This window comes from Acinonyx jubatus, chromosome A1, assembly GCF_027475565.1.
Source record: "Acinonyx jubatus isolate Ajub_Pintada_27869175 chromosome A1, VMU_Ajub_asm_v1.0, whole genome shotgun sequence".
NCBI lineage: Eukaryota > Metazoa > Chordata > Mammalia > Carnivora > Felidae > Acinonyx > Acinonyx jubatus.
In genome coordinates, this window is record NC_069380.1 from 228,368,969 (window position 1) to 228,389,719 (window position 20,751).

A 20,751-nucleotide genomic window follows, 5' to 3' on the forward strand; every position below is an offset into this window, starting at 1 on the left:
ATGTATCCCTCAAAGTTGAGCTCCCAAGAGGGAGTCTGTGTGACCTAGCTTGCTCACGCACTCAGCTCTGTGGTCAGGATGTGGCAGGTCCTATGTTTGGGGGCCCGGAGGGAGATGTACAGTTTCCCCAAAGAAGGAAGGGAAGTAGGCCAAACAAAAACCCCTCATCCCTCATGCTCTCCAAGCTAGGAGTTGCTGGTGGGACTTAGCTGGGGCTCCCTGCCTGTGTTCCCACTTGTTCCCAAGTGGGTTTTCTCTGCATTTGGCAGTGGTGGGCCCAGAGTATTCTAGTCTGTGGCTGGTCTCACGTTACTATATTGCTTGGAAAATCCTTGAGTATCATTTGAATGTCATTTTCAACCTTTCCAATTTTCCAGCATTGATACAGATTTTCTTTGGTCAGCTGGTGCTAATTTTGAGAAGGAGTTAAATTCAGCGTTTGAGTCATATTTTGAGTTAGTTGTAGGGGCTATCTCTGGAGCAGGTTGGCAGGGTTTGTGGGTGGGATGGGAGGAGGAGGGCAAGAAAGAAGTTGAATGTAGCAACTTTCACTGAGTAAAGGAATACAGGAGCAGGGGTGAATTTGGGGGGAAAGAGGCAATATATAGATTTTTAATTTTTTTAATGTTTATTTATTTTTGAGAGAGGGAGAGCGTGCGAGCGCGAGTGGGGGAGGGGCAGAGAGAGAGGGAGACACAGAATCCGAAGCAGGCTCCAGGCTCTGAGCTGTCAGCATAGAGCCTGACACAAGGGTCAAACCCACAAACTGTGGGATCATGACCTGAGCCAAAGTCAGATGCTCAACGGACTGAGCCACCCAGGTGCCCCTCGAGTCTTAATCCTTAGGAGTTTGGAGGTGTCTAGTAGGTCTTTGCAAATGTGGCCTGGATTACTCAACTTCTCTTCCACTTGGGCCACAGTTTTCTGCTCATTCCCCCTCTCCTGAAGGTCTGGCCGTCACCGCCTGCTTCGTCTTTGTCCACAGTGTTTTGTGTTTACCTTGCCACAAATGAAAACAACTACCATTTAGGAACTTATGCGTTGAACACATTGAGCATTGATATATATGTTTTATTTCCATTTCAGACCAGCCTTGCAAGATAGGTCTTTTCTGTCCTTGTTTTATAAGATAAGGGAACTGAAGCCTAATGAGGTCATCTCTGCCCCGTTTCTGCATGGTTTTGTCATCAGCCATGGTGGGACTGGTGGAGGTTAGCTGGAGAGGCAGGATGGTTCAGGGCTGAGAGCCGGCTCACTGCCTGATTTGAATGTTGGCTACATCATTCACTGGTTGTGTAACCTAGTTAGTCTCTTCACCACTCTGGGCCTCAGTTTCCCCATCTGTAAAGTGAGGGTAATCACAGAACATACCTAATTGATTCATAATGATAACTAAGGGAATTAATATACGTAAAGCACTTAAAACAGTGCGTGGTACAGCGTGAGCACGATGTAAATGCTCATCATTGTTGTTATCTCTGTGTGTGTGTAGTATACAGAAGAGAACTTTCCTGGGCGTCGGGACAGTTAATTTGCTGTGGGATTTTGAGGCGGGTTCATTTTGCCGTCGGGGATTCCATTGACTTGACTGTGGAATTAGGAGGCAGATCAAATGTTCTGTAAGGGCCTCTTAACACTTGGTCGAAATGCATGAGGGGACGAGGAATGTTTTTGTGTGCTTGCTGAAGTTCGTGCCACACCCCCAAGAGTAAGATGCCAGGAAAGGATCGATACAGGGTGACTGTCAGGATGGGTCCTCCTGGACAGAACTTCTGCCCACAATGTCTCTTGCTTGTGGAGGTCACACAGGACCAGCCTTATGTACACAAGCATGAGAGGCCGTAGGGCAGAGCAGTGGGGCTTTGAGAGCAACGGAGCCAAGCACAGGGTGATCAAGGATGTGGCAGCAGCAGTGAAAATTCAAGGACTCACACCTTCAAGGCAAGAATTCTTACTTTTCTTTATGACCTAGAGCCTCTGATGAGTCCCAGGGACCCTTTCTCCAAAGTGTGTTTTAATTGGTTAGTCAATTAATTAATTAATTATAGAGAGAGGGGGAGAGAGCGCGCGTGTGCGTGCACAAGTGGGTGAGAGGGGCAGAGGGCGAGAAAGAGAGAGAGACAATCCTGTGCAGGCTCCACACTCCGCGTGGAGCCTGATTCAGGGCTCATCACAGGACCTGGAATCATGACTTGAGCCGAAGTCAAGAGTCAGATGCCTAACCAACTGAGCCACCCAGATGCCCCTCCTAATAATGTTTTTATGTATGCATGTATGTATGTATGTATGTATTTTGAATATTTCTCCCCTACGTATAATTTATTGTCAAGTTAGCTAACATACAGGATATACGGTGTGCCCAGGGTTTTAGGAGTAGAGTCCCATGATTCACCATTTACATACAACGTCCAGTGCTCATCCCACCCAGCAAGTGCCCTCCTCAATGCCCATCACCCATTTTCCCCTCTTCCCCACCCCTTCCATCAACCCTCAGTTTTGTTCTCTGTATAAGAGTCTCTTACGGTTTGCCTCCCTCTCTGTTTGAAACTGTTTTCCCCCCTTCCTCTTCCCCCATGGTCTTCTGTTACGTTTCTCAAATTCCACATATGAGTGAAAACATATGATGTCTGCCTTTCTCTGACGTTTTATTTCACTTAGCATAATACCCTCCAGTTCCAGTATCCTCCAGTTGTTGCAAATGGCAAGATTTCATTCTTTCTTATTACCAAATATTATTCCGTTGTATATATAAACCACATCTTCTTTATCCATTAATCAATTGATGGGCATTTGGGCTCTTGACATGATTTGGCTATTGTTGAAAGCGCTGTTATAAACATTGGGGTACATGTGCCCCTATGCATCAGCACTCCTGTATCCTTTGGATAGACTCCTAGTAGTGCTATTGCTGGGTTGTAGAGTAGTTCTATTTTTAATTGTTTGAGGGACCTCCACACTGTTTTCCAGAGCGGCTGCACCAGTTTGCATTCCCACCAACAGTGCAAGAGGGTTCCCGTTTCTCCACATCCTCTCCAGCATCTGTTGTTTCCTGAGTTGTTCATTTTAGCCATTCTGACCGGCGTGAGGTGGTATCTCAGTGTGGTTTTGATTTGTGTTTCCCTGATGAGGAGTGACGTTGAGCATCTTTCCATGTGTCTGTTGACCATCTGGATGTCTTCTTTGGAAAAGTGTCAATTCATGTCTTCTGCCCATTTCTTCATTGGATTATTTGTTTTTTGGGTGTTGAGTTTGGTAAGTTCTTTATAGATTTTGGATACTAACCCCTTATCTGATATGTCATTTGCAAATATCTTCTCCCATTTCATCGGTTGTTTTTTGGTTTTGTTGATTGTTTCCTTTGCTGTACAGATGCTTTTTATCTCGATGGGGTCCCCGTGAAAGACCTAAATGTGAGACAGGAAACCATCAAAACCGTAGAGGAGAAAACAGGCAACAGCCTCTTTTACTTCAGCCACAGCAACTTCTTACTCAACACGTCTCAGAAGGCAAAGGAAATTATGTTTTTAAGTGCACAAAATAAAACACAAAGGATTACAACGGCAACCAATCTTGTTAAAATATACTTAGCAAATATATGTATCAAATTGGTGATGTAGCGATATGTAGGCTTCTTTGTAACTACACTAAAAGCAAGCTCAAGCTCTGATGGCATGTCTAACAGCTACCTGCATTTTGAAATAGTGACAACAGTAAATATTTTGAAATATCCGTGCAGCATTACTGTGATATGAAAACACCTGCGATTTCTCTTGGTGATAATGTCTCCAAGACAACTGTGGTTTGCTGCCTGCATTCACATTTGAAGGAAATGCTAACTTCAGGTTAGAGATGAGTGAAAATAAAGCTGTAACATTTCCCCCCATTCAAGTTGGTGGATCCTCTGAATTCATGCCATCCAGATAATGTCTATGATTCTGTGACCCACAGGCAGACGCGGAATGATACATAAGTCGTGAGGCATGCCAGAGGCCAGGGAAGAACAATTTCTAAACAAGAGCCTGCAGAATTCCTGTTTGTCAGGGGGAAGATCTCCCAGAGAGTGTGGAAATTAGAAAATCCCCTCTCCAAAGGGCAACACGTTCATTGTAGAGGCAACTTCGGTGGCACAAGGGGTTGGGAAGCAGCACGACTTTGCATGCCTGTGCCCACAAGCCAGGTGGGGCTGGGCCTCGCTCATTTCTGACCTGGGTTTCTTGCAGAGATCGTGCATATGGACAGGGTGTGATTTCCTGTCAAAGTGCAATAGGGTTAAATATATAAAAATGCCAGCTTCTCACCCACAGTGCGACGGGCCAGTGGGATGATTTAATGCAGTTCTCAATGGCACTGTTAAGATTTATGTGGATAATCATCCCCATGGAGGGGATGATAAGTTACCACACTTTATTTGCATATAGAAAGGTCCTTCTTGAATTCTCTGCGTTCTTACAGCTCAACCCTACGCTTGAGAAGAAGGTGAACAGGTTTTAGATTTAATTAGACAGTACTAGAAAGGTAAATTTCGGGGGCGTAACACATCAATAGTAGACTATGCATTGACACTAAAAGAAAGAAAGGAGGACATTTGTTTCCTGGCGTAGGCAAATCTGGTGTAGACACAGTGATCTCTGAAGCTTTCATGTAAGCCACGAACTCGTTCTAGAATGTTTGCACAGGGACCGTCATTTCTGGATAATTTTATGGCTATCAGCGCACAGGATCTGTGAAAGCCAGCTGGTGAGACCAGACTGGCGGACCGTGAAGTTAAGGCAAAGACCTGTGAGTCTCTCTCCACATGCGTTCTGCCTTTTTCTGATCATGTGGGAGTTCTTGCTAAAATTTCTTGGAATTCAAAAAGGATCTTTGAAGAAGTTAGAAACCGTTGCTCTAGAGGATAGGCAATTACTTCCATGGAAATGCAATTTCAAATTTATTCTCAGCAAATTTCAAGAGACATCAGCATGTTCAGCTACTTATATAATACATTTCAGAGGTATGGCTTTTATGAAACAGCATACTTCGTTTCATATACAAAACTTTATTTCCTTATCTTTTTCATTTCTTTACTAATAAGTCCTTATTATAAAAACACTAGAATCTCAGTTTTTAAGTTCTATTTCAACATTATGTTAAAACTTATGTTCGTGAATAAGCTTGAGTTTGTAGCTAGAGACTGGTCATAAAAGTTGCAGGTTGCAGTAGTTTCTAAGGGAACCACTGCATTTAAATTTGAGCTCAAATTAAATGAAACAAGGGAAGAGAGTTAACGGAGGCTCTTTGCTCATCTTTGGAAAATATGAGACAATGGGTAAATTTATCAAAGAAAAGTAGTCTATATCATGTTTTTGTGAGGTGATTCATTTACATGGCAATACATTTTTTTTCTTGTTTGAACTGATGGAATTTGGGGGTCGGATGGAATTCTGGAACTTTTCTAAAGGACAAATGAGAGATATACTTTTAATTAGATGATTTTTTTTTCCTACCATGGGAGTAACTTACTTGTAACTGTAGTGGAGAAGTGGAGAAAAGCAGTAGGTGTCCAGAAGGTGGAGAGCCAGTTGCCACACTGATTGCTTTACAGACACGGAGAGTCTCCAAGTTTTTTTTTTTTTTTTTAGTGTTTATGTATTTATTGAGAGAGAGAGAGAGAGAGAGAGAGAGAGAGAGAGAACAAGCAGGGGAGGGGCAGAGAGAGGGAAACAGAGAATCCCAAGCAGGCTCTGCACTGTCAGCTCAGAGCCCAACGTGGGTCTCGAATTCACGAACTGTGAGATCATGACCTGAGCTGAAATCAAGAGCTGGACCAACTGAACCACCCAGCCACCCCAAGTCGAGTTCTGAAACCCAGCAACTGCCCTGGGAGGGCTCAAGAATTCAGAATGTTCAAAAGGAATTCAGTCTCCAGTGTTAGAGTCCGGGCTGATACACAGTGTTGGATCTACCAAGGATAAAGGATAAAGTTAATGGTTAATCTTCCAGGAAAATTTCCCAGCATAGTTGCCTAGAATTATGGAAGCTGAGAACCATACTAGGGAAACACACTTGCAGCCCAAATTCTTCCTGCTCTACACACTACTGCCATTCTACTGATAAGGTAAGGATGTCTAAGAATTCTACTACAAGAGAGGATTGCAACTCGGTGATGGTCACTGGAGGAGGCTATGGTGTCTGATGTTTAGGACAACCTGTTAAAGCGCAGGTCTCCTGCTGGAGAGATGTGTTGACAATGTAGGAGTGCTCAGTAGGTAAGCTTCTGTAGGAAAAAAAAAAGGACTTTCAGAATTGGGTTTCTCGAAGAATCATTCAGGAGGCTAGCCACCGTGCCCACCTCCGTAGCTTCTAAACAGAACAAGCAGATTTAGCAGGCTTGTGCTCGGCGGCCGCGTGGCTAAGGTTGGCCGTGGAGGCCAGCTCGAGGGGATCTATTGACTCAGGTTTGTTCTAATGATGTGAAAAGGTCAACAGATTGGGAGAATGTCATGACAACACCTTATGAGGCTGACATAATACTTTTAAGAACAAGCCAGGAAAAAAGTCTCAGGTCTTCCCAAGGAGCATTTCCATCTCACAGGACTAGCCCCCTCTCTCCTGTTATCCGAACAACCCCGTGTCCTCAAAAGCTGTCTGGAGCAAGGCCCAGTTCCCGGGATCCCGTGTGCAGACTTGAGTCTCTTGTGATTTAAGGTGTGGAGGATGAAGGAACCACCATCAGGCCATTTGCTTATTGTCTGTCTGTTCTTGCAACTACCACGGCAGGAGGACTCATTAGATGTGCTCTTAGTAGTGGCATTTTCAAGGAGGTACAGCCAGATTAATTAAAAGCAAATCTTGTGAAAGGTAATTGTTTCTTTGATTGTAATCACTGATTTTGTGGGGAGAGTGCAATGAGGGAAGAGGGCTTAATTTAGGTAGCAGCTTGACTTTAAGACACCTGGTTATGCTCCTGAAAAACAATGGATTTGGAAGTACAAATGAAATGAAGTCCCCCAAAGAGTGAGTTCATCCTTGAAGAACAACAAACAGTGAATGTCTCGGGGGGGGGGTGTTGCAATATGGGGAGCTGGAGCAAATACTCCAGGAAACCTTGCACTACCCACCAATTCTACTAATCCGATCATCTGAACGTTCCCTGTGGGCTGTAGGCTCTTCGGGGGGAAAAGTGGATCCCTCTTGACTTTTGCATTTTTCACAGTATTCACAGATACTTGGCACTCAAAATATTTGTTGAGGAAATAAGTAAAGGGAGGAGGAGGCTAGTTTGGTTTAGTTAAGGTCAGGGATGTAAGCACTTGCTACGGTTGTATGCAACATTGAGACATAGGCGGTGTTTGGTTGCCGTCTCCTTTATGAAGCTGTCTATACTACTCCAGGAAAAGGAGTGAGTGGCCCTCACTGATTCCATTGAACGTGTCCTGACGGGCCTGCTCTCCTGACTTACCCCCTCGGCTCACTTTCCTACTCTTGCCGACTCACAAATTCAGAGACAGTGAATGTGGGTAAGTACAGGGTGATGTAAAATAATGATCCAGCTCACCAAACGGTGTTTCCCATTTCTGGGGAATTCCTGCTCCAAGAAGGTTGTTCTTTCTGCTGCTCAGCTTCTCTCCATGAGTTAGGGGCCGCCTCCCAGCCTTCTAAGACATCTGGACTCCTTGGCGTCTAGATCTAAAAAGCAAAGAATGGCGGAGATGAACTATCTCCTCTTTTGCCAACTCAAGGCTTATTTGTTGGGGGACTCCCGTTTTTCCCCTAAGAGGATTCACACATTCTCTTAAGTAACCCACACTGAAAAAGATCTCTCTTAAAGGGGAATTTGACTACCCACGGTAGGGTATCAGAAGAATATCATCATTTATACAAGGGAAACACATGTGATGTGCATTCTCTACAGTGATACGTACCCCCCAGGAGGCAAAAATTGATTCTTAAGGTGGGGAGTGAAAAAAATCGTAGATATTACAATGGTTTGTGGACCTTTTACAGGGTCAAGGTGCATAACCAGAGATACAGGCACTAAAATGTCTTGGGGAAGGGCGATTAGGAAAAAGCTAAAAAGGCTCCTTGTGGGGGGAGAGGTGATGATGAAAAGCAGGTTGAGGAACACTGATCTACAGTAAGTGAGGTCATTTTATGCACCGTGTTTTGAGGTCCAGCTCACATCCATACTTTTCTAGGAAGCTTTGCTTTCCTCTGTAGTGTTCAGTGACACCGTCTGAATTTCTCTGAAGCCCCCTGAAGATGAGAGGAGCCCATTCAAGTGAGGGCCGGTGGGGTGGGCTGTGGGTTCCAGAGTGGCTCACCTGCCGTAGGACACCCATGGGTGCTCCCTAGATGTGCTCCCCAGGTGCCGTAGGACAAGTGCAGAGGCAGGAGTTACTGGGGCCTCGAGACAATATCAACCCAGCTGGCAGGATGTGAAACACCTTCGGGTGTTTTCATTTCTTTTATGTTGGTGTGTTGGTCGACTTCAGCGTAGAGCCCTGGGACATTCATTCATTTGATTAGGAGGAAAAAACAAAAACAAAGTCTGATGCCTAATCTCCTTATGAAAACATATTCTCCCCTAAGGGGCTAGTGGTTAGGTTTCTACCATTGCCTGATTTCCAGAGCACCAGCAATTTGGTAAAGTTAGTTACTCACTTCTCTGACCCCCGGACCTAGGAATCTGACCCCAGGTACTAGGATTCGGTGCTAACCACGGATTTAAAAAAAGGGTCTGCTACACAGAACCAAAGAACTCACAGCTTCTTTACCCTTATCGGATCCATGTATCTGAGAAAATGACCCACCACGGACAAAACTTCCTGGCCAAGGAGAAGGAATGCCGTCGGCAGTGAGAGGAAGCCTCGCACAGGCTCCGGCCTCGAGTGAGCGCAGCTGGCATGTCAGCTGGATTCCCTGCTGGTGGCAGCTGTCATCATGCCTGCTGCGTCAGTCAGCCCTCAGAATTTGCAAGGAACGTGACCCTGCTTGGGGATCATGAGAAAGCCAGCGGCAATCTCTCGGTACCACAGGTAGCTTTTCTCTACTGCTCCGTCCCGGAACACTCTGCCACGGAGTTCATTGCACATACTTGATTTGAGTGGGATGCAAACACACTTGTGATAATCCCTTTTCCCTTTTAAACGGTTGGTATAGTATCTAGTTTACGTTTTAAAAACTCATTTAATAGTACAGTATTTTAATAATGGGGGCATGGGTGAAGGGGAGAGGGAGATACAGGCTTCCAGTTATGGGATGAATAAGTCACGGGGGTGAAAGGTACAACAGAAGGAAGAAAGTCAATGTTGTTGGAATAGTGTCGTATGGGGGCAGGTGGCAGATACACTTGCGGTGACCACAGCGTGACATAACACTTAAAAAATAAAAATGCATTATTTAATTCCTAAAACATAAAGCATCCTTAAAAACAGAAAGTGGATTTGACTTACAAATCTCTTTGAATACATAGGAAACCAAACTAATAAAAATCGATAGCGAGGACAGGAGGCTATAAGACTAAATTAAAGTGTGTGTAACACACATGCACACACACACACACACACACACACACGATAAAGCATCGTTCAGTACAATAGCAAACAAATGATTCCTTTAAAGAAAATCTCTAAGGTTTACCAAGAGCAATGGAATCTTCATGGTTTTGAAATAAATCAAGGCTCTTGGCACAATGCTAATTTGCATAAATTTGCATCCCACCCCCACCCCCACCCCCCACTCCGTGTGGCTAACTCCAAGAAGGAAATGTGCTTTTGTTAATGGGCTAAACAAATCTATTGCATATTTCATATTTACTATGTATGTCCTTTCTTAAATATTAAATATTTGGTTTCAAAATAATCCGTTTTATACTGCCCAGGGTAGGAATGACAAGCCCATAGTTGAAGGCTACAGGTCATTGCCTGGGGGGCTCACAGTGACTGAAGTTATCAGCTGTGCCGCTACAGCCCTTGGTTCTTCGCACACCAGCTAGCTCACTGAGCAGGCGTGATGCATAATGCATGCATATTGACAAAGCACTGTATGCAGAAACTCCCAGACCGAGATTAATATACGTGACATGCTGGAACTTACCGCTCAGTGGAATCCTCTGAGTCAAGACCTGTTCCACAACCGACTGCTGACCCATTCTGAGATTCAGATATGATGGCAAGGTGCTCTTGTGGTTCCTGCCAGCTCAGCCAGCCAAAGACATCCAGGGCCTGGAGGAGAGAAGGTTGTCGTAAGGGGATGCCCATCCCAGGAGAGAAGGCCATGCTTGGCTCTAGTGTAGGATAAGCCATCAGAGCCTGGAAATCAGGAGGCTGGGCTCTAGGTAGGTCAGGTCACCAAGAATTCGCTCTCTGATCTTGGGCAAGCCAGGTAGTTTCTTTGGATCTCATTTTCTTGGACCAAACTGAGACATTTGAATTAGATAATCTCTCAAACTGAACTCTAAATAATCCTGTAATCCCTTTCTCTTTTTCTGAGAAAGCAAAACACTGAGCCGCTAGTTGCCCATCTCTAGGGCAGCCGATGCCCCTGGAAGTAGCTGCAAGTGCATAGCTGTCCTTGGTGTCCAGATGTGCCGGTATCCTGGGGGCCTAGTGTTTCTTCTGCCTTCCAGTTTCTTCAAGATAAAAAGTGAGACCTCTAGCTCTCAGCTGGATCCTTTCTAGATTCATTCTGATGCCACCTGTTAATTTATAGGAATTTGTATAATTATTTAATCGTGTGATATATTTAAGGTTTGAAACAATTCTTTTCTGTTACTATTTATTTATTTTTGAAAGAGAGAGACAGCACGAGTGGGGGAGGGGCAGAGAGCGAGGGAGACACAGAATCTGAAGCAGGTTCCAGGCTCTGAGCTGGCAGTGCAGAGCCTGATGGGGGGCTCGAACTCAGAACTGTGAGATCGTGACCTGAGTTGAAGTTGGATGCTCAACCGAATGAGCCACCCAGGCACCCTAAGATTTTTTATATTTATTTTTATTAGAGAGAGAGAGACAGAGAGAGAGCAAGTGGGGGAGAAGGGGAGAGAGAGAGGGAGAGAGAGAATCTCAAGCAGGCTCCACACTCAGCACAGAGCCCAGCACCACAACCCTGGGATCATGACCTGTGCCGAAATAAAGAGTTGGATGCTAAACTGACTGAACCACCCTGATGCCCCTTATCGTGTAATATATTTAAAACCATGTCAGGATCAGGATATATTTTACCTGAACAAGAGGTACTCTTTTAGAGAATTACTTTTTTTGTAATGTTCCTATGCTGCATTTAATAATCTCTGCATCTCTTGATAGTGCTTTTGGATTAGTAAGCCACCCCATTTGTATATTCATTGGGTTAGAAATTTGGAAGCTGCTATTTATTTAGTAGGTCTCCAAATGAAGTCCATTGTGAAGGGAAGAAAGGAGCACAGTCTCCTGTACTGTAATTGAATTCTAAGTTTTCTATCCACCATTATGTAGGATTGAGCACTATAAAAACTTCTAAATTTTAGCTGTGCTGCAGTTAAACCAATAGACTAAAACCTAGTTTGAATTATAGCTATGAAATTGCATTATGCTAGAAATAATTCCAGTACAAATGCCATAAAATATGATGATTTTTTTTTTTTTGGACTTAGGCTCCCCCCCCCTCAATTTCCTTTCAGATGGTCTTATGACATCTTATGGCCGTTTAAAGCTGATTTACAACTGATAAGATGCATTAGTCAAACATTTACTCATCTGCCAAAGTTGGTACTGATTGAAATGTTTTACATTTCCTATCTGTTTTGTCGATAGCTTTAGGGTTCTTCCTGGCGCGGGCTTCTGGTCTGTGCTCTTGCTTTATTCCTGCTTATCACCTCAGTCGATCGATCAAATATTCGTTCCAGTTGATTGTTATTCATTAAGTCTTCTTTGAAATTGTTCAGAGAAAGTTAAGTCCTATCTGTCTTGTATTTCAGATCCTCTGCTTGAATTCCATGAAAGCGGCAAATGAAGCTTACTTACTTCAAGGGAGAAGAATGGATCTCAAACATGTGACCTGAAGCCACCCAGAAGAAGAGCTCTTGCTGACTTGAAAAGGGACAAAATATGGTGAGGGCTCGCAGATAAGCCAAACATCAGATCGCATAATTATACTCTACAAAATGTCTTGGCCCATCTAAGCCACTTTGCGAAATGTAGTGTGCAAATACTATTGTGTGTTCTACAAAGCAGAGACCCTGCTCTGTGGGCGCTCAGTTCCTAATACTGTTGTTGGCATTCAGTGCAAGGCTCAGGGAAACATAATTCTTGAGAAGTAACCCAGTCCATCTATCTGGAGATGACCATCTCTAGATGAAAGATAATCCTTTTCTTGCCAATCAGGTAGAGCTATGTCCTTTTAAATATAAAATTCTACAGGGGACAGGTTTACTGCACTTGTGATGGATGCATATATATATGCATGTATGCTGCTGATGAGAACCTTTTCCCCTTGTTTGGGTCTCCAGAGAGATCCCCACAAAAGGTGGGTGTTGGAGGGAGTAGGCTGGATCCTCTCTCCCTGCTGATGGGCTCCAGGGAGGGGGCATCGCCTAGGATGGGAGCTGGATGGCCACTGTTCATGCCTGTGCCGTTTGAGGGGGGAAGGGCAAGGTTCAAGGGCTCTGCTTGTATCTGGGAGGTTCTCTGGCTCTGGCGCAGTGGCTAATACCAGCTCTCCTACTTCCTGTTTCCTACTGCTCAGGGCTTCCCTAGGAGCAGGTGCCTTCTCCCTCATTCTGGTGCTTTCTCTGTGCAGTGATGAGAGTCCGGGTTGGCCTGTGCTCCTGCACTTTTCTGAGGAAGTCTCAGGGTCTAGCACCGGAGAGAGAAGGCTTCCTGCAGCCTCAGCCCAGACTGTTGTCCGGTCCTGTTTTAGGTGAGGAGCCGATTCCTTGATCCTCATTATGACCATTTCCCTGTCCGCTTTTAATCTACAGGTGAGAAGGAGTGAGCATCAGGACCCCTACTCCATCCCAGGCTCCAAAGCTTCAGTTTATTGTCTGGAGATCCCCTGCAGGCCAGCATCTGTATTTTGGCTATTCCGAGCAACCCCCTCCCCAGTGATATGATGAGCAAGAGGTCTTCATTGAAGACAGTACCTCCCAGAGAGCTTAAATGAGTGCCGACAGTCCGGGGGTTTCTGAGCAGGGTCGCGGAATCAGAGACAGCCCCGAGGTGAGAACAGCACCGACAGACAGATGTACAACAATTGTCAAGTGATAAACACTCCCATGCTCCTGGATCATGTCAGTGTTTGGCCTTCCTTTGGTTCTCAAAACCGACTTAGGCCACGTTCCTAGTGACCCCCAGTCTTTTGTTTGATGCTTCCCTCTCACCCTTCCTTTCCATCTACTTTCTCCTCTTTGAAATGAGAGCTTGGCCATTCACAATACGAAGAGTGGGTTAAAGCATATCTTGATGATAATTTTTTTAAAACCGCATGAATTTGCAAGTGCTTCTTAATGATCACAGTGAGCACATGAAGGGGATATGTACACAAATGCATGTACATATATATGTACACGTGGCAGATGAAATACACATGGATATTTATACACAAATGTATACGTGTGAAATATATATGTATACAGACATATGTGTGTATAATCCTCTGTTTAAACAAAAATTTGAAGATATCCATTCTTTGCTGTTTATAGCCCCTGTCAAATTTTAAACACATCTGAAATTTTAGTAGAATGTGCACCATCTCTTAGCAAAGGTCATGACATTTATTCATTCATTCATTCATTTATTCATTCGTTTCTCTTTTGGTGGAACAAAGCAGGTTTACTAACTAATTTGAAGCCAACAGTTGAGGTAACAATCTGTGGGATTTCCAAGAAATCCAATCTTATGGAACGTCTGGGTCTGCACCATGAAATCAGGAATCTTTCCTTATGTGATATACATTAGCATGACTTGGAATATCTTCCATAGAGAACTCCCATCATATCTATAGTCAGGTAACTTTGGGAAATATTGTGTTAAATAGTTTCCTTTCAGTAGAACTAATCAGAGCCTTGAATAAGCTAGAATATATTGGGGATTTGTAAGGTGGGATAATCGTGACATAATGGAAATCATCATTTCCCGGAAATATATTGGACCGTAGAACCCTTTCTTCAAGGTGCATCGCATCAGACGAGTGTTTTATAGGACAAACTTTGGGAAATGCATATATAAATACATCTGAAAAAACCCCTATCTTCCCCCTATTAAATATTAGCTTCCCTGTATTTTAGCTGTCTTTTATTTTTCTTATGGCATATTTTTATTGTCTTACTATTTATTTATTTATTTATTTATTTATTTATTTATTTATTGCTGTCTTACTGTTTAGATGTATATGTTTGTCTTCCCTCTCTTGCTTAAGCTCCTTCCCTCACATCCACTGGACTGCATACTCAGTGGGGACAGGGTGGTGGTTCATTTCTGTATGTCTCTTCCTCCCTTGCACCCTCCCCCAGCCTAATGTCGTTCTTGAAAGAAACACTGAATTCACATTTGCTGAGTTGACATATGCCACTACATTTGATTTCTGTTAGTTTATTTTTTGCTTAAACCCCTGTCCCTCAAGAGCCCCACAGCAACTTTCTTAAAACAAAAAGGAAGGAGTTGTACCTCTTGTGAGATTTCAGGGAGAGTGGCCACAAATAAATTATTCATGTCAGAAAGGGAAATGTAGCAATGATCTTATTAATAGCGGCGCTGGGAGAAACCAGCCTCCCGATAGCCCATGAGCCATGGTTCACGCGCCAGGAACCGCGATCTTGCCACGGCCACCATCTTTCCTTATCCGAGCAGGTCAGATTCTGACGATGAGCCAACACTTTCTTGATTCTGCACAGATTTCAGGCCCTGGACAACAACAGCAGAGAAGCACAAATGTCCAAACACAGAGCACAAAGTCCTGTTCACCAATGCCGTCACTGGGAACCCTTGCCGCCTTAGAACTCGGCTCAAGAAATGCCTTTTGAGACAATTTATGTCCGATTGTTGCTCGTCCTAGTATATCTTAACATTCTTAGAACACCAATAAGGCAAGATAAAAACAAAAATAAAAGCAAAAAATGAAAAATAAAATCTTTGTTTTTACTTACTTCTTGCATTGAAATTAGCCAACGACCCAAGGTCTGAAAGTTGTCACCCTTAAAACTCAGACAAGATTTGCCTATACAATATTGTGACATAATAAGAGTTATATCCTTGGTCTTTATCTCCAATTCTTGACACAGACCTCCTAGGATCCCTAGAATTTAAGAGTGAGAGGAACATCTTCCGTGATTCATCATAAAGCCCTTTCAACCAGACCTGAGTTTATACTATTCAGGTGACTGTGGAGGATGGGGCTGGTTGCCAGAGAAGCCAAGCCTGGGATTAGAGGGATAGGACTTTGAGCCATACCCCTGATCTCCAGGGAATGGAGAGGGGCTGGAGATTAAGCTAATCACCAGTGATTAATAATTTAATCGATCATACCTACATAATGGAACCCCCACAAGAACCTGAAACAACAGGGCTCAGAAAGCTTCTGTGTTGTTGAGTATATCAGGTTGTGCCCAGAGAGGGGTTGGAAGCCTCTCTCCCTCCCTCCCCCTTGCACATCGCCCTGTGCATCCATTTGGCTGTTCCCAAGTTGTATCCTTTATAGTAAACCTCCAAATAGTAAGTCAAACACTCCTGAGTTCTGTGAGCTGTTCCTAGCAAATTATTGAACCCGAGAAGGGGGTCATGGGAACCCTTCATTTATAGCCAGTCTGTTGGTCAAAAATGCCAGAGGCCAAGACTTTCGGTTGGTGTCTGAAGTGAGGGCATTCCCTGTGGGACTCAGCCCTTAATCTGTGGGGTCTGGGCTGATGCCAGGTAGTTAGAATCAGCCTTTTTCGGTCTGTAGAGCCTACACATTTGGTGTCAGAAGTGTTGCGGGTAGCAGAAATGAGAGTTTTGGTTTAGCCTAGAAACAGGTTGTGATTTTGTCCTCAGGGTCTGTGTGAGGATATTTTTAGCTACCAGCGACAGAAACACAACTCAAATTAACTTAGCGTTTGTTTCTTGCATCCAGGAGTGCCTAGGTCCAAGGAACACGTGCAGTGACGTCAGGATTCTGCCTCTCTACCTTCTGAATCTGCTTCTTCGAATTCTCCCCTTCTCAGGTAGGTTGTCCATGTGTTGTCAGAGGTTGCTGCCGGCACACCTGGGCTCATGTCTTCCCGGTGATGATGCTAGCAATCCGTGGAGGGTGTCTCCTTTCTGATGATGCCAGCCATGTCCCTGTTGGGGGAGGGGGACCACTTTCTCTGGCCCAAGTGGCTGTGTCTGTCCCTGAAGTAATCACTGTGGTCAGGGGCTTGTGTTTCCTGGAGGGACCAAGCCTGAATCATAAGTCTTAAATACGTTGGTTGGAAAGAGTTTCTCACAAGGGGGTTTCGTTACTGGAAGAAATGGGGAGGGGGGAAGGGAAAGGGCAGGGCGGATAAAAGCTCTAATTACCACAGTCCATCCCAGCAGCCTTCCAGAATGAAGCGGGAGGCAGCCTGAAGCATCCCCATCTCTGAGTTTCTTTACTCAAGCCGCTAGACTCACCAGTTTCATGCCTTTCAGTATTTTCTGTGATGAAAAACGTGATCAAGAGGGCGCCCCTCATCAACATCTAAGTGACTCTTTCACACGTCTATACCCCAGAGACATTCTTCATGATGTAGTTGAGGTTCAATACTCACATTTCTCATGTTTCGAGTCAATTAAACCCATTTAAAGTCGAACAGCAAGCCCTCGCGAGGCTCAGGCTGTAGGGCCAGTGGTGATATGTAGATATGTCACCACAAAACAGGGAGCATCGTAGGGGGTGCAGTCACCACACCTGGTAATTGAATGTTATTTTGGGTTTGAGCCGAAGATACTCTTGAGCCGAATTGCATAGAGAAGCAAAAAAATTGATTGTCAACAAATTCATGGCTTGGGTGTTATTACTCAGAATAAGTTGCAAGGGGAAAATGGCCTTTATGAGGGTGTTGATATATTTTTAATAGAAAATCTCCATCCCTGATAGAGTAGATTACAAATGTTTCTAAGGAAAACCGGAACAGTAGGTTTATCATGTAAGTGCTTTCTGCTGGTCTTAGTAAATTGAGTTCCTTCACTGCCAGGAAACTGATAGTATTTATAAACAAGAGCCTCAAACACCCTCTCTATCACTGAGATTTTAGGCCATTTACATACTGTGCCATCATTTTTAATTGCTAGGAAAAATTATGTGCAAGAAAACCAACTACTAGAGCTCTGTTGTAGAGATGGAGAGGAAGAAATCATCCTCTCGAAACGTGTGTATTTTTAATGCTTCCCTTAGAGTGTTGGCCTAGCCATGAAGTGGTTTGTGCGGGCACAGCGGTCTCTGATCTTGTTCTCCCTTTCACTGGAGATCGGTTTAGACCCTGTGGCTGCCGTGGGGTGAACCAGTCTGTTCACACAGGCGGGAGGGGCCGGCAGAAGAAGCGGGAGTCAGTCTGATGTTCCTGGGGTGAAGGCAGGCAGCAGTCTATAGCGTCTGTTATCCTGTGTCCCACGCTGTCCGGAGGAACTGGATGGAGAAGACGAAGTCCTGGGGGGCGGGGCAGCAAGGAGGCATCGCTGTCTCATCTTATAGCCCAGGGCTTGTCTGAACTGGAGCAAGAAAGGAAAGTCAAGTGTGATGAGGGTTGGAGAAACCCATCTGGAAAGCAGGCAGAGTGAACGGAAGGGGACCCTCCTGACCACTACTTGACTTCTCTGGACACCTGATGAAGGGGACATTAGCGCTTCCGACTCAGAAATGGCACCGAAACCAGGAGGTTCTTTCCCATTTCTGGGTACAGAGCAGTGAGTCACGTCACACATCCAGGCTGAAGTAAGTCTCGTGACACGCTGTCTGCCAGGCACACTCAGGACCTCTCTCTACGACAGTCGAATAGAGCTTCTCGTATAGAATTTTACAAAGGCAGACGAAGGGATGTGTTGAGGGCTGCTACACTCTGGAGTGAGACAGATGGATAGAGACGGGTAGACGTAGCTATATACATAAATAATGTATGAGATGGCGTAATAGACACATGTGTAATTTATTAATATATGCAATACACGTAACATGTATTGTTCTCTTACGTGTATAACGTATGTGACTATTAACACGTTACGTGTGACATTAATACACAAAACACAATACGATTTTACTAATACATCTCTATCATCGATACTAGATTATGTGTGATGTGTGTGTTGCTCAACGTGTTTATTTACTGAGACACACAAGCAGTGCAGTGGGATGTGCCGTCCAGCTTTGTGCCTCCTCGGGCAGTGAGTTCATGGCCTGCGTCTTGGGAGGAGCTCCTCTTCTGGCCCTGTCTGGGTTGGGGGGCTCCTCTCAGGTTCTGCTGACCCTCCTCTGGGCCCCATGGCCACCTGGGCTGCAGTTTGCTCCCTCTGTTTGTAAGGCCCTGATGACTTCCTGCAGAATATTAGCAGTCTCTGCTTAGGTGACATGTGCTCGGGAGTAGATTTTCCCAGAAACTCTCCTTTCCCTCCCTGTGTCTCCAAAGTGCCAGGAAGGGATGATACCAGCCCACAGAATACAAGGACCTATGCTGGGAGGGCCTGGTTCTTCCCCTTGGTATGGTCGTTTAAACTCCGGTCTGCGTCATCTTATTGTGTTGACTTGGGGCGACTCCTGAACGTCCTCTGGAGGCAAGTTCATTTTTTCCAGAATGAATCCCGTGATTAACACAGAACCTGCCTGGTCCTGTGTGTCCCGTTCTCTGATGGGCCTTGAGATCCACGAATCCCTGACTCGTGAGCACGGGAAGGGCTGAAGGGTTTGGGCCAGGACCGTCTCCAGACTGCCTCCACTCCACAGCGGCGGTGTGGCTTTGGTACAGGCGGAAGGTTCAGTGTCCTCTGCTTCTGCCCTCTGGCCTGTTGGCTCCTGTGGTCCTCCCCAGCGCGGCCACCTCTGAGTGCTCTGAAGGATCCCTGGGCACCCCTTCCTCTTCACCGTGGCTGGGTCCAGTTCTCTGTCTGTTCAGTTCTCTCTCTCTCTGCTCAGTTCTGTCGGTGGCTGGCGTTTCTCTGGCTTCTCGGCTTCACGGGGCCCCGTTTCACTCTGAGAGAGGTGGGTCGTGTGCCAGAATCTGCTTTGTGCTGGGGGAGTCCTGGGGCCCCAGCTGTGGGTCCGCCGGCCATAGCTCCTCCTATTTACGACCTTGTATGGTTTCACAGTGTTTTGACTGTATATAAAACCCCTCTACGGAGCACATTTTTATTAGCTGCTGAAGAAAATGCCCCACAGATTCTCTATGTAATGCAATATTATTTCCTTGGAAGCATGTTAATTTTAGGGCGAGAGACTGCAGAAGGGTGGCTGGTATTAATTTGTGATTTATCTGTCCCTGGGAAAAATTAGGAAAATGGCCTTGTCTTTGGATCAGTTGAGGCTTATTTAATCTTTAGTCAAAGAATCTCCCTGTATTAGTTTCCCAGGGCTGCCGTGACAGATTACCACAAACTCAGTAGCTCAAAATGATAGAAGTTTTATCCTTTCACAGAAATCAAGTGTCGGCAAGGCCACGCTCCCTTTGAAGTCCCTGGTTGCGGGGGACCCTTCCTTTCCTCCTGCAGCTTCTGGGGGTTCCTGCCCTTCCTCGATCTGTGGTGGTATCACCCCCATCTCTGCCTCCGTCATCTCGTGCCCTCTGTGTCTTCTCTTCTGTCTCTTACAAGGACGTGCACCTTTGGACTTAGAACTACCTGGTTAATCCAGGATGGTCTAATCTCAGGTCCTTAATAACATTTGCAGGGTGCCTGGGTGGCTCAGTCGGTTAAGCGTCCAACTTCGGCTCAGGTCATGATCTCACAGTTCGTGAGCTCCAGCCCCGCGGCTCTCTGCTGTCAACGCAGAGTTTGCTTCCGATCTTCTGTCCCCCTCTCTCTGTCCCTCCCCTACTGGTTCTCTCCCTCCCTGTCTCACTCCTTCTGTCTCTCAAAATAAACTTAAAAGAACACATTTGCAAAAGCCCTTTTTCCAAGTCAGGTCACATCCCGAGGTTCCTGGCAGACTTGTCTTTGGGGAAACCACCGTTCAACCCCCTGGAGCCCCTCTTCCTATGGAGGTTTCTCCTCAGGGGGTGCACATTTTTTTTTTTAAATCAGAAAGCAGATCTTTTCAATAATGTGTCTCTCGGGACAACAATTCACAGATGGTAGACCATGACCAGCAGCATCGGCCTCACCCGGGAACTTGTTAGAAATGCAATATCCCAGGCCCCATGCCAAACCTACCAGAAACCGGCCCTGTGGCCCAGGAGTCTGTTTCAACAGGCCAGCCAGGGGATCCTGCTGTGTTTGAAGTTGGAGAATCTCTGCCGGGTGCCTTCAGAGGGGACCCACACCTTCTCCAGTACTGTGTTCCAGTACCCTGACTTGCTGGGCTGGCCAGGAGAACTCACAGCTCCCAGGGGCCGGAGGGCTCAGCCCTGTTCTCCCGCTTCCCCCACCTCAGGTGGAGCTGTGAGCCCCGAGAAGCTCCTGACACCGCACCCCACCCCCATCTTCTGGTGAAGGCTAAAGGGCCACTTGCCTGGCCTGAGGAAGAGGCATTACTACCCGCCTTGGCCCCCCCTGGCAGAAGCAGGTTCTCAGTGACCCTGTGCTCGAAGGGCCCTTTGGGAGTGTTACAGGTTGAACTGTGTCCCCCTCAGATTCATTTGTTGAACCTTGACCTCAG

At 45.5% G+C, this 20,751-nt stretch overlaps 1 protein-coding gene and 1 long non-coding RNA gene across 9 annotated transcripts in view; one reads left to right on the forward strand and one right to left on the reverse strand.

The window, feature by feature from the left end:
- The window catches only part of ATPSCKMT (ATP synthase c subunit lysine N-methyltransferase), a 339,506-nt gene that overhangs the window by 187,110 nt on the left and 131,645 nt on the right, over positions 1–20,751 (forward strand). For all 7 annotated transcript variants that reach the window (XR_008290036.1, XR_008290039.1, XR_008290035.1 and 4 more), the window contains exons 5-6: positions 11,936–12,068; positions 16,063–16,153. The gene's annotated coding sequence lies outside the window, so the exon portion shown is untranslated. The remainder of the gene's footprint in view (positions 1–11,935; positions 12,069–16,062; positions 16,154–20,751) is intronic.
- On the reverse strand, positions 1,016–20,713 carry LOC128311568 (uncharacterized). Of its 2 annotated transcripts, none has more exons than XR_008290048.1 (4): positions 20,307–20,713; positions 10,078–10,205; positions 7,538–7,668; positions 1,016–1,341 (listed from the first exon to the last, which is right to left on the reverse strand). It is a non-coding gene; the product is annotated as an uncharacterized LOC128311568 (long non-coding RNA). The 2 variants fall into 2 exon arrangements; XR_008290047.1 differs by lacking the exon at positions 1,016–1,341 and adding an exon at positions 2,487–3,404.